The sequence below is a fragment of the Canis lupus genome, chromosome 27 (genome assembly GCF_048164855.1).
Source record: "Canis lupus baileyi chromosome 27, mCanLup2.hap1, whole genome shotgun sequence".
NCBI lineage: Eukaryota > Metazoa > Chordata > Mammalia > Carnivora > Canidae > Canis > Canis lupus.
Window position 1 is genome coordinate 25,172,666 of NC_132864.1, and position 10,496 is coordinate 25,183,161.

Below are 10,496 nucleotides of genomic sequence, written 5' to 3' on the forward strand. Positions count from 1 at the left end.
AGCCATAGGGTACTTTCTCCACAGGCAGCAGCCACCCCCTGCTGTGTTTACATAAAAACACATTTGCCCAGGGTTTTGTTTTTACATTTGCCTTAGCGGCCTGGATTCTACGCAATGTGGGGAGGCCTGATTATCAGGCTGCAGGCAGCTGATGGGAGAGGGCACAGGCTGAAGGCAGGTGGTTCAGGCTCGAGCTTTCTGTCCCACAGCACATTGGGGCCTCTGCGCAGAGGTGACAAAGTGCTCGCCACACTCCCTCCTGCACACACCAGCATTTCTCAACCTTGGTGTTCTTACCGAGATCTGGGGCTGGATGCTTTGCTGTTGGGGGGCCGGGGGGCCGTCCCAGGCATTGCAGGATGTTTACAGCATCCTGGCTTCTGCCTACCAGTGCCCCTCTGCTAATTGTGACAATCAAAAAGGTCTCTAGATGTTGCCAAATATATCCTGGGAGGGGGAGCGGCAAAATTGCCCCCCAGTTAAGAGTCACCGTGCACACACAAAGACTCACACACAAGCTCAGTTCAGCATCCCTCTACTTTCCAAGGCCCACCTAAAGAGAGAACTGTCTCTTTCTTTTTTACGTCTGTATCCCCAACTCCTTCCACAGCGTGTGACACGTTCGTATTTTAGAGGCTTGAAGCCATCTGTGGGACGGGCTAACCATCACAGCAGGAGTGACATCCTTGGTCACTACCAGCTGTGCCTTGGTTTGGAGGACGTCATCACCCAGTGGTCAGATTCTGGCTGCCGGGTGTGGATCAGAACCATGTGCCAGGTGGTTCCCACATGACCGCACCTGGCCTCAGGACTGAGGTCCATGACTGTCCCCGTGTGACAAGTCAGGAACCCGAGGCACGCAGCTAGTGGGCGACAGAGCTGGGGCTTGGGCCTAGAAACATGTGACACCAGAGCCCAATCTCTTCAGATCATCAAACTCCTTCAAGGCAACTGAAGCCTTCAATATTTAAGGGCAAGATGGGGAATAAATAGTGACTGTCTGCTTAGCGACATTCCACTCAGCCTTCCTTGAACTTGTCTTCAAGTAGGCATCTCTGCATTGTCCAATTTTAGCAAGAATCCTGTCATGTCAGCTTAGCAGAAGCCCCACCCTCCATATCTGATCACCTTCAATGCCTCCCCAGGGCTCCTTCTCTCCCACCAGCCCTCAGGTAATGTCTGATCACCCGGCCCACGTGCAGCACAAATCCTGTTGGGTTGGTTTACCCAGAAGCCTGATGTTTCCTATCTTCCACCTGCTGACCGCCCCCCACCCTGGTTTTAGCTCTAAATTCCCATTTACCTCTGCGGGATTCAGAGTTAAGCTGGTTCTATCCATGCGTCTCTTTCTCCTTTTTTGCTACAGTCCTGAATAAAATCTGCGTTTATCCATTCAACTACTGTCCAGCTCTGGGAAGAGAATGTGGTCAAAAGGCAGAGATCCTCCCAGGATTACTGCAGTCAGGAAGTGTGGACTTTGGTGCAAGACAGACCAGCACCCAAACTCCACTCGGCCATTTACCAGCTCTATAAACTTGGGCCAGGGACCAAGCCTAGATTTTGTCATCTGTAAAATGGGGACAGTGACAATAATACAGCTCAGGATTTCTGCAATGATTAAATGAGATGATGCTACAAAGGGCTCTCCTAGGGCCCAGAAAACAGCCTGTACACAAGAATACTGGTTGGATGGATGTGCAAATAGGCGTAGGGGAGAATGGCCCTAGCTGAGGTGGAAACCAGAGGTACCAGAGGTAGAAGTGAGTGTATCACATCAATCAGCAGGGCGAGGGTGTTCAAATCCCAGAGAGTCCCCTACACACACACACACACACACACACACACACACACAGAGGGAGCCAGAAGCCAGCCACTCCTCAATGGCCTCCTGCCCATTCGATTGGACCAAATGAAGGTCCACTGTGTGTGCTGACCAAGGACAGGCTGCCAAGCTGGGTCAGAGGCCTACACCAGCCCCTCTGCATGGGCATCAGAAAGGTGATGACCCTTTGAAAATTATGGAGCCTAATTCAGCACCCTTTGACCCCTCCTAAACAGACATACCAAACATCAGAGACATGGACCTGCTCTCAGCTCTTCTGGGGAGCACGGAGAGGTGCCACGGTCCCTCCCAGGCCTGACCACAGGACAGGACAAAGGCGTACAGGGGTGGGGGCGGGTGCTCCAGGCCATCGGTCATGGAAGGTTCTGCTTCTCCTCGTTAATTCAAGAGCATCCACGGCTCCCGCTGAGCAGCTGAAGAGCTCTCTGGAACCTCTTTTCAACTGAAAACAGTAATTTGCAAGAGCTCACAATGCAAGCAACAGACGAGATGCACAGTTGAACGGTAGCCGCAGCCAGCCTTTCTCCCAGCCCGGGGTCTGTGGAGCCACTCAGAGGCTGGGCAGCTGCCCCAGGCTGGTGGGAGGGTCCTGGGACGCAGGATGAGAGCCCATATCAACGGCTCCCTAGAACAAGCTGGGGTTTTTACCGTGAGGCCCAGCAAGTCCACCTTCCCCCCAAGTATTGGTTTCCTAGAGCTGCCGTAATAAACGACCAAACTGGAGGGCTTAAGACAACAGAAATGCATCCTCTCCCAGATCTGGAGGTCAAAGTCCAAAATCAAGGTGTCGGCCAGGGCTGGTTCCTTCTGGAGGTTCTAAGGGAACATCCATTCTGTGCCTGCCTCCTAACCTCTGGGGGCTTCTGGCAATATCTGGCATTTGCTGGCTTGTAGATGCATCAATCCAACCTCTGTCTCCATCTTCATGTGTGTTCCCTCTGGGTGTCTGCCTCTGTTTCCTCTTCTTATAAGAACACCAGTCATTGGGTTGGGGCCCACTCAATTCCAATATGGCTTCATCTTAACTCATTATACCTATTTCCACATAAGGTCCAATTCTGAGGTTCCTGATGGACATGAATTTTGGGGAGACACTGTTTAATCCAGTATATGCTGTACTGAATTCCACTTCGGCTACTTGCTGCTGTGGTGATGGTAGGCAAGTGACTCAACCTCTCTGATCCTGTTTCCTCATATTTAAATAGGAAGGATTTTAAGACTGCCATGATGATTAGGTGCCATGACACAGTACAGTAAGTGGTCACGAGCAAAGACCGTGAAGCCGGATGACGTGCCACCAACTTGCTGTGTGACCTTGGATAGGTTGCCTAACCTCTCTGGTCATCTGCCCCCCTGTCTTTAAATTGAGGAGATTAAAAGACATCATGGTCCTCCTCCCCCTCCCATAGTCTCAAATTCTTAAAGATCCCTAAAGGTAGCACAGAGGTCGATGGGGCCTGTTAGGATTTCCAAGACCCTAGAAACTATACATTAACCATCAACAATAATACAACTCTGTTTGGGAGCTGGAATTGGATTGACTTAGCACTACACTCCATCTTTTCTCAGTACAAGCAGAATTCCTCACCAAGAGTTATCAGTGTAGGGGTGCCTGGGTGGCACAGTTGGTCAAACGTCTGACTCTTGGTCTCAGCTCAGGTCGTGATCTCAGGGTTATGAGATCAAACCCCAAGACGGGCTCCACGCTCAGTTATGGAGTCTGCTTATAACTCTTTCCCCTCTCCCTCTGACCCTCCCCTGCTCTCTTTCTCTCGCTCTGTAAGATAAATAAATCTTTAAAAAAAATAGCAGTATCTCTGGTAGGTTTTAATTTACTGAAAAAAAATTCAGTAAATTAAAATCGTGCAATTTGTTTAAGAAACAAAAATATTTCTGGTCACAGAAGAGACAGATAATAAGAACATTCTTGGGGCTGGAGAGGTAGGGGCTCAACAGGATTAGCGCATATCAGCTCATAATAAATGACAACATCAGCTGCCAGTTATGGATCGCTCACTGGATGCCAGATGTTATTTTCACTACCGCCCACTTTGTCTCTCATTTACCCACAAGACAACCCTGTGAGGTAGGTATTCTTACCTTTATTTTACAGTTGAAGAAACTAAGGCTGAGAGGGGCAGTGAATCACCCAAGGTCACACAGCTGGTTAGGATAGGAGCTAGGTGGAAATCTGAATTCAGGTCTGAAACTCTCTTAAGTAAGCTGTTCAGCTATGAAACTGTTAACTGTCTCAGCTAACTGTAAGCTCTAAAGCAGAGAAACACAACGTCAGCGGTATGCATAACCTAAAATGTTCAAGCAGCCACATGAAAAAGGAAAAACAGAAGAAATTAGCTTTAATCATATACTTTAATGTAACCCCCAAATCTAGAATATTGCCGTTCCAGGATGAAATAAATTCAAATATTATTATTAACAACATATTTTACATTCTTTTCTTCACATGAAGACCTCAAAATCTGGTGTGTATTTTACACTTATGGCACACCTAGGATCAGACTGGCCCCATCTCAACTGCTCAACAGGCACGAGGGGCCACCGGCTGGTGTAGCTCAGCAGATCTGGAGATCTGTCTGCAGATTTCCAGAGCTGGGAAAATTATGTGCATCTAGACTGACTCCAAATCAAGACACATCCCTGCTGCCAGTCCATGGCCTCCTTAGGCGGGAAGCAAGGGAACTGGGAAACTATGTCTCTGGCATCCAGACTATCCAGGTACCAGGTGACTCACTCCGTGTGCCCCAGAGCTCCAGCCTCTCCTGCGTTACCCACTCTGACCCTGTGGGCAGCCCCAGGCCTCTCAGCTGAGGGCCCACGGGGTGCTGAGCCCAGTGTGCCCTGGGGCTGATCTGGGCTCACGTGCACCTAGCGTGGGCACCCCGTGGATCCGAAAGCACCCTGCAAGGACAACCGAAACTGCTTCCATAGGCCAATGGGACTGGCAGTCCATGCCTGGCTTCAGACCCCAGCTCAGCCACTCCTGCCTAGGAGAGTTGCGCCATTCTGTAAAATTGGGGTCATATGACACCTCCTCCTTCACAGGGTTGATAGGAGGGCCCAATAAAGAATTCTAAGAATTGCCTGTATCTGGGGCGCCTGAGTGGCTCAGTCGGTTAAGCATCTAGGTCTTGATTTCTGCTCAGGTCATGATCTCAGGGTCATGAGATTGAGCCCTGCATGGGGCTCCATCTTCAGCCCCTGAATCTGCTTGAGATTCTCTCTTCCTCTCTCTCTGCCCCTCCCCTTCTCCAGCTTGCTCTGTCTCAAATAGACAAACCTAAAAAAAAAAAAAAAAAAAAGAATCATTTTATCTCTTCAACACTTATGTCAAATACTGAGCATGTTCCAAAGACATGCCATTTTATGGATAGGGAAACTGAGATCTGAGAGATGAAATCACTTGCCCAGCATTACACAGCTAGCAGATGATGGATTACTCATATTGTGGCTGTGAGGGTTAAATCTATTAGTATGCTAAATGAAAGCACTTCAAAGAGAACTTGGCACCTAGTGAGCTCAATAAGGTTTTGCTCATGCCATCATCACTGTCACCATCACCACCATCATCATCATTGACATCATATCACCATTTACATCATTGTCCTCACCGTCACCATCACAGTCATCATTGTCATTGTCATCATCATTATCACCATCACTGTCATCATGTCATCATGTCAACATCATCACTATTGTCAGCCATCACCATCACTGTCACCATCGTCATCACTGTCATCACCATCAGTCATTGTCAGTCATCACCATCATCACCATCGTCATGTCATCACTGTCAACATCGTCACCATCGTCAGCATCACCATCATTGTCATCATCATTGTCCCCAGAACCATCATCATCTGACATTCACATCATCACCATCACTCTAATCATCACCACTGATGTTATTACCGAAATCCTCATCCTCTGCCTCCCCATATGTGCTGTGAGCACAAAGCAGCACTGGGCACAGAGGTGCAGGGCCCACATTGAGCAAGCTTCTTAACCTAAGTAATAAATAGACTTGAATCCAATCAATAACACAAAATAAAGATAAAGCTGAAAGATGATTCCTGTTTAGGATGGACGGACAGACGGGGACACACACACACACACACACACACTCAGACACACACCCAGGACATTTTCTTTGGCCAAAGAACACTGCCAGCACACAGCTCTGTGCTTGCCTTGGGGGAGAGAAAAAGAAGCCAGCCACCACAGGTCCTGTGGAGTTTTTTTCCTTCCCAGTACAAGAAGTCTCAAGGAGCACAGCCTCCATCTTCAGCTTCTTGGCCAACCAGGGGGTAAGCTGCCAAGTGAAATAACCTCCCTCGGGCCCTTAATGGTCTGTGCAACAGAAGGGGCCTTGTTTGGGGCACTCTATTTATTTACCATCAGCACTGCTGCCAGCCCACTTTATATAGAGTCACTGCAGGTCAAGCTCTGGGCAGAACCAGAGATGCCCTCTCTGGCTGACCTTCCCCTCAGCCAGGGAGGTAGCCTCTCGGTGACTCCTTCATATTCCTCCATCCCTGACCCCGCAAAATTTACCAGCTGAGTGTCCTACCTCCACCACACACTGCTCTTCTCATTAACTCTTTCAAGTCAGTGACACCCTGGTGACTGTGGATTTATGTCCAGGTGTTTGGGTGTTAGCAGAGCTTTCCTAAAAGTCAAGGCTTTGGGTGCGTGGGGCCTGGAAAGAACAGAGGCTGGAATGTAAGAGAAGGCAAACAATTTTAGCACCACTCTGACCGTTCTACGGAAGCCTCCTGCTCTCAGTTTATACCAGCCTTTCGAGCTTGACATTTCTGGTAAGACCTGTGGACAAACCCAACTGCATGATTTTGGGCTCTCAGCAAAGCTAGGGGAATTCCCTAGAATATGGAACCTGGGGCATTTATAGTCCACAAGTTTTATTGAGCACATACTATATGCCAGAAAGGATGCTAGGTAATAAGGGAGAGGAGAGAATGATATAAAACCCCAGTTTCACGTATCTTACATGATAGGAGACTAGAGCTTGATTTCCTTACTTAATATTTCCCCTGGATGTCAAAATCATCTCTATTTTTAATTATTTTTTAAAGATTTTATTTATTTGAGTGAGAGAATGTGTGAGTGTGAGCAAGGGGAGGGGGAGAGGGAGAGTTAGAGGGAGAATCTTAAGCAGACTCCCAACTGAACAGGGAGCCCAACATGGGGCTCGATCTCATGACACTGAGATCATGACCTGAGCTGAAATCAAGAGTCAGATGCTTAACCAACTGAGCTACCCCAGTGCCCTAGAATCATTACTATTTTAAACTAGTGTTTACTGAGACCAGCTCCTAAATGTTTATTACATAAATTACACAAGTTCATTATGGCACCAACCCCAAGATGGGTACCACTCTCATTATCCCCACTTGACAGATGAGAAAACTGAGGCACTATGTGGTTGACAGATTTACCCCAACTCATTCATTGAGAAGCTGGGAGAAATGGGACTTCCACCCAAAAGCCTAAGGCTCTGGAAGCACACAGAGGGGCAACCAACCCAGTCCTGGGATAAATCTGGCAGTGACCCAAGATGTGAAGGAGGTGGGGTCAGAAGGAAAGGAGAGCTGGAAGAGATGGGGAGATGCTAGCCCAGGGAGGGTAGATCACTGACCTGAAGGCTCCGAGTCAAAAGTACCAGAGTATGATTAGGCCCCAAGACTTCTGCTTCAGTCCCATGTTTTTGCTCCCTTTTTATACCCTTGACCTCATGAGCCCTGCTCTAACCAGCTAAGCTAAACCAGGGCTCAGCAGGGACCCAAAATAGCTACAGCTTCGAGGCAAAATTAGTGCCGAGTCAATCTTGCCCCATTCATCACTCTGGCTCCAACCTTGTTATTTTCAGGCCACACAGCACTGGGAATGAGAGAGAGAGAGATGTTCCTTCAATCCTACTGCATTGCTAGATCCCTAACAGAAAATCTCTCATTGCTTTGTTTCAGAAAAGTGTCAAGATGCTGGCTGATTGCAACCCATCCCAGCATCCTTTTCTACCCCACACTCTCTTCTTCCAGCATCAACTTCCAACCGGTGTCGTTTGAGTAGGGCTAACTCTAGATTCAGCTCCAAAAATGGGTCCTGTACTGGCTGAAGCCAATCATCATGGCCCATCTCCCACTTTTTTTTTTTTTTTTTTTTACCACTGGCTGGTTCAGAAACAGGCAAGTAATCTAATTAGAACCAACAAGACTGGGTGGCAGAGGTCCTGGTTCCCAGTGGATTCAGCATCTAGTAGAAGTGATCTTGGGCTCCCAAGGACATCTTGTTACTATCAGAAAGCCAAAGACTAGGGAAAGGTAGAGAAACAAAGAAACTAAGATCTGATGGTCTTTGTTTGAGCCTGGATCAAGCCACACCTGAAGCATAGAAACATACTTGTTGATTTTGGTGTCAATGAGCCAAAATAAATTACTCTTTTCTTAGTAAGTCATCTGAGTTGTGTTTTTGCCACTCCTACATTATAAAGTCTTACCTGAGTCAGAGCTGTTTGCAGAATTTCCACCCAGGTTTGTGAAAATCTGTGGTCTAGGCTGTGGGAAGCAGAAATCTAGGATAGAATTACAATAGAAAGGGAGAGCTTTCTAAAACAAAGATTTGGGATGATCAGAAGTCCAAGAGGCAGAAGAGGCTCTGCAGAGAATTTAAATGCAACCCATGGTTTCCTTGAGAAAGAATAATTATAATAGTTTGTCTCTTAAATATCTGGCTGTTATATTTTGTACATTATCTTATCTGGTCATTCTTTTTTTTTTTAAATTTATTTATTCATGAGAGACAGAGGCAGAGACATAGGCAGAGAGAGAAGCAGGCTCCTTGCAGGGAGCCTGATGCAGGACTCTATCCCAGGGCCCTGGGATTACGAGCCAAAGGCAGGCACTCAACCCCGGAGCCACCCAGGTACCCCTAATCTGGTAATTCTTATCTCTTGATGAGGTAGGGGTGAATATTTCCATTTGCAGAAGAGCAAACTGAGACCCAGAGAGAAGTGGCTACCCAAGGCAGAGAGTGAGTAGACAGTGGAACTGGGCTTGGAACCCTAGATGGGTCTGATAGGGACACCCCCTCCCAACATCACAACCTCCCTGATAGCAGGTGCATGCGGAGGTCCTGTTTACCCTCCAGTGGATGGGATTTAATGCCTGTGCCTGTGAACAAATGACAAATGTGAATTTCACCAGGACTGTATTCTCCATTTAACCTTGGCAGGATCCCAAGGGCAGTAAACACTCCCCCAGAATGGCAGAGGACTTTGCTGAAGCGAACAGGTGACTTTGCTTCAGCACAAGGGCCCTAAGAGAATTGTAATGCTGGGCTGTCCTGGGTGCTCATTCCCGCTGCCAGCCACAAGATTCATGAGATGTCCAACATCGTGATAACACCAAGACCAGGGTCACTCAATGGGAACCCACAGGCCTCCGAGTCAGAAGTCGTGATGCTCCCGTTGCACAAATGAGGCAGTTGAGAGGTGAAGTCACTGATTCAATATTACAGAGCTGGTGTAGGATCCAAACAGAGACCACTTTCCGGGACTCCAGTGTTTCTCCAGTGTTCACCAGGCCCAGTGTGGACCCCGGCCTGGGCGTGAGAGAAGATTCCAGCACTATGTAACAATCACAAAGTGAGAAAGTTATTCCTTTTTTTCTTTCAATGTATCTGATTACATCAAAAACAGAGCCTCACTTCGGCGCTAATAATTCTTTAATGCTTTGCCTCCCTGATATTCACCAATCTGCAGTGAAGACACAGGGAAGCCTCAGGGGTATGGCCCCAGGCTGGCAACAGTATCTGCCCAGAATTGATCAACTTTGTTTTGCTTTTATAGCGTTTGTAGTGGTTAACCTCTGCTTAGGGAAAGTCCTATTGATTTCATATTTGCAGGTAAGTTAACTCCTTCAATAAGTAGTTTTTAGTAAAAAAAAAAAAAGATAAATCAATCCAAAGAAAGGCATGCAGATGTGGCAAAAAATCTCAAAGGTGGTGTGCTGGTAACTTTAGGAGGAATCACCACACATTCAGCTGACCCCAAACGTCCGCCTTACCAACTCACCAAATGGGGTAGAGAGGTCTCCAACATAGAAAGAATCACCCTGAGTGAAAAGGAGAGTGGTCCCCACCCCCTTTCTCTCCACTTGCACCCATGTCCTACCCACCCTAAACCACCAGGTCAGATGATGCTTTTCTGGCCAGGAAGAGAGGGACCCTTGCACCTCCTTGTCGCATAATCCTAGTTCCTGGTCTCATAATCCCCATTACCAGCATAATACCAGTTTCCAGAGATAGAAAATGGACATTCTTAAAACAAAGCTGATGTGAGCAGAGAAGGCATTCCTGAGACTCCCTCCAGGACAGAGATTTTTTTTTTTAAGATTTTATTTCTTTATTCATAAGAGACACAGAGAGAGAGGCAGAGGCACAGGCAGAGGGAGAAGCGGGCTCCCTGTGGGGAGCCTGATGCAGGACTCAATCCCAGGACTCCAGGATCATGACCTGAGCCAAAGGCAGATGCTCAACCACTGAGCCATCCAGGTGCCCCTGAGAACCAGGGTATCTACTGAAGCTAAACACCCACCTGCCCTATGATCCACAAAGCCAC

General features: G+C 47.7%; 1 protein-coding gene across 6 annotated transcripts in view; it reads right to left on the minus strand.

Annotated features, from left to right (window-relative positions):
* WSCD2 (WSC domain containing 2) overlaps positions 1-10,496 on the minus strand; it is a 119,261-nt gene that overhangs the window by 74,978 nt on the left and 33,787 nt on the right. The window lies entirely within an intron of this gene.